The sequence below is a fragment of the Oncorhynchus kisutch genome, linkage group LG19, assembly GCF_002021735.2.
Source record: "Oncorhynchus kisutch isolate 150728-3 linkage group LG19, Okis_V2, whole genome shotgun sequence".
NCBI classification, from domain to species: Eukaryota; Metazoa; Chordata; class Actinopteri; order Salmoniformes; family Salmonidae; genus Oncorhynchus; species Oncorhynchus kisutch.
This window is the reverse complement of record NC_034192.2, coordinates 20960037-20963658: the sequence shown is the minus strand read 5'-3', so window position 1 is coordinate 20963658 and position 3622 is coordinate 20960037. Positions and strand designations below refer to the sequence as shown.

Sequence of the window (3622 nt, the reverse complement as noted above, 5' to 3'; positions counted from 1 at the left end):
CATTGAGGTTGCCCTTGGTGAAGCTATTCTTCAATACCTGAATCTTATTAGTCGCTCGAGGCTTGAGCAGGGATTCTATTTTCATGTGGGGCCATGTAAGAGAGGAAATAACAAATGTTTTGTGAAGAGGTTGGTGTTATAATCCACACATGCAGTTCATCGCCTTCACCACTCAGATACCAAGTCCTGTGCTCTCGCTGTGGCAGTCAGCAATTTTACCAGTGTTTGTGAAAGTCAAAATCTTCCAGTGCCAAAATAAAGCACAGAATTTAAATTGTTACACGATGAGGATGGGATTCGAACCCATGCATGCAGAGCATAATGGATTAGCAGTCCATCGCCTTAACCACTCGGCCACCTCATCCTGTTATTTTTGAAGTGGCAAATGATCTTAAAAAACTGTTGTTGCTGTATGTAAACCCCAGATTGAAATCAATGAAAGTGAGGTAGAGCAATGGCAGGGCCATGTGTCGATCCCATCGAGACATTTAACAAATGTTTTGTCAGGCCGAGTGGTCTCAAGTGCTTGATTAAGTGTGTTGAGGTGTCGGTTCAAATCCCACCATTGAGGTTGCCCTTGGTGAAGCTATTCTTCAATACCTGAATCTTATTAGTCGCTCGAGGCTTGAGCAGGGATTCTATTTTCATGTGGGGCCATGTAAGAGAGGAAATAACAAATGTTTTGTGAAGAGGTTGGTGTTATAATCCACACATGCAGTTCATCGCCTTCACCACTCAGATACCAAGTCCTGTGCTCTCGCTGTGGCAGTCAGCAATTTTACCAGTGTTTGTGAAAGTCAAAATCTACCAGTGCCAAAATAAAGCACAGAATTTAATTATTACACGATGAGGATGGGATTCGAACCCATGCATGCAGAGCATAATGGATTAGCAGTCCATCGCCTTAACCACTCGGCCACCTCATCCTGTTATTTTTGAAGTGGCAAATGATCTTAAAAACTGTTGTTGCTGTATGTAAACCCCAGATTGAAATCAATGAAAGTGAGGTAGAGCAATGGCAGGGCCATGTGTCGATCCCATCGAGACATTTAACAAATGTTTTGTCAGGCCGAGTGGTCTCAAGTGCTTGATTAAGTGTGTTGAGGTGTCGGTTCAAATCCCACCATTGAGGTTGCCCTTGGTGAAGCTATTCTTCAATACCTGAATCTTATTAGTCGCTCGAGGCTTGAGCAGGGATTCTATTTTCATGTGGGGCCATGTAAGAGAGGAAATAACAAATGTTTTGTGAAGAGGTTGGTGTTATAATCCACACATGCAGTTCATCGCCTTCACCACTCAGATACCAAGTCCTGTGCTCTCGCTGTGGCAGTCAGCAATTTTACCAGTGTTTGTGAAAGTCAAAATCTACCAGTGCCAAAATAAAGCACAGAATTTAAATTGTTACACGATGAGGATGGGATTCGAACCCATGCATGCAGAGCATAATGGATTAGCAGTCCATCGCCTTAACCACTCGGCCACCTCACCCTGATTTTTTTGAATTGGCAAATGATCTTAAAAATCTGTTGTTGCTGTATGTAAACCCCAGATTGAAATCAATGAAAGTGAGGTAGAGCAATGGCAGGGCCATGTGTCGATCCCATCGAGACATTTAACAAATGTTTTGTCAGGCCGAGTGGTCTCAAGTGCTTGATTAAGTGTGTTGAGGTGTCGGTTCAAATCCCACCATTGAGGTTGCCCTTGGTGAAGCTATTCTTCAATACCTGAATCTTATTAGTCGCTCGAGGCTTGAGCAGGGATTCTATTTTCATGTGGGGCCATGTAAGAGAGGAAATAACAAATGTTTTGTGAAGAGGTTGGTGTTATAATCCACACATGCAGTTCATCGCCTTCACCACTCAGATACCAAGTCCTGTGCTCTCGCTGTGGCAGTCAGCAATTTTACCAGTGTTTGTGAAAGTCAAAATCTACCAGTGCCAAAATAAAGCACAGAATTTAATTGTTACACGATGAGGATGGGATTCGAACCCATGCATGCAGAGCATAATGGATTAGCAGTCCATCGCCTTAACCACTCGGCCACCTCATCCTGTTATTTTTGAATTGGCAAATGATCTTAAAAATCTGTTGTTGCTGTATGTAAACCCCAGATTGAAATCAATGAAAGTGAGGTAGAGCAATGGCAGGGCCATGTGTCGATCCCATCGAGACATTTAACAAATGTTTTGTCAGGCCGAGTGGTCTCAAGTGCTTGATTAAGTGTGTTGAGGTGTCGGTTCAAATCCCACCATTGAGGTTGCCCTTGGTGAAGCTATTCTTCAATACCTGAATCTTATTAGTCGCTCGAGGCTTGAGCAGGGATTCTATTTTCATGTGGGGCCATGTAAGAGAGGAAATAACAAATGTTTTGTGAAGAGGTTGGTGTTATAATCCACACATGCAGTTCATCGCCTTCACCACTCAGATACCAAGTCCTGTGCTCTCGCTGTGGCAGTCAGCAATTTTACCAGTGTTTGTGAAAGTCAAAATCTACCAGTGCCAAAATAAAGCACAGAATTTAATTGTTACACGATGAGGATGGGATTCGAACCCATGCATGCAGAGCATAATGGATTAGCAGTCCATCGCCTTAACCACTCGGCCACCTCATCCTGTTATTTTTGAAGTGGCAAATGATCTTAAAAAACTGTTGTTGCTGTATGTAAACCCCAGATTGAAATCAATGAAAGTGAGGTAGAGCAATGGCAGGGCCATGTGTCGATCCCATCGAGACATTTAACAAATGTTTTGTCAGGCCGAGTGGTCTCAAGTGCTTGATTAAGTGTGTTGAGGTGTCGGTTCAAATCCCACCATTGAGGTTGCCCTTGGTGAAGCTATTCTTCAATACCTGAATCTTATTAGTCGCTCGAGGCTTGAGCAGGGATTCTATTTTCATGTGGGGCCATGTAAGAGAGGAAATAACAAATGTTTTGTGAAGAGGTTGGTGTTATAATCCACACATGCAGTTCATCGCCTTCACCACTCAGATACCAAGTCCTGTGCTCTCGCTGTGGCAGTCAGCAATTTTACCAGTGTTTGTGAAAGTCAAAATCTTCCAGTGCCAAAATAAAGCACAGAATTTAAATTGTTACACGATGAGGATGGGATTCGAACCCATGCATGCAGAGCATAATGGATTAGCAGTCCATCGCCTTAACCACTCGGCCACCTCATCCTGTTATTTTTGAAGTGGCAAATGATCTTAAAAAACTGTTGTTGCTGTATGTAAACCCCAGATTGAAATCAATGAAAGTGAGGTAGAGCAATGGCAGGGCCATGTGTCGATCCCATCGAGACATTTAACAAATGTTTTGTCAGGCCGAGTGGTCTCAAGTGCTTGATTAAGTGTGTTGAGGTGTCGGTTCAAATCCCACCATTGAGGTTGCCCTTGGTGAAGCTATTCTTCAATACCTGAATCTTATTAGTCGCTCGAGGCTTGAGCAGGGATTCTATTTTCATGTGGGGCCATGTAAGAGAGGAAATAACAAATGTTTTGTGAAGAGGTTGGTGTTATAATCCACACATGCAGTTCATCGCCTTCACCACTCAGATACCAAGTCCTGTGCTCTCGCTGTGGCAGTCAGCAATTTTACCAGTGTTTGTGAAAGTCAAAATCTTCCAG

The 3622-nt window shown here is 43.2% G+C and overlaps 1 non-coding gene across 1 annotated transcript; it reads right to left on the bottom strand.

Annotated features, from left to right (window-relative positions):
* Nucleotides 1-1406: 1406 nt before the first annotated feature.
* trnas-gcu (transfer RNA serine (anticodon GCU)) lies at nucleotides 1407-1488 on the bottom strand. Its single transcript has one exon. It is a non-coding gene; the product is annotated as a tRNA-Ser (tRNA).
* Between the last annotated feature and the right edge of the window lie 2134 nt (nucleotides 1489-3622).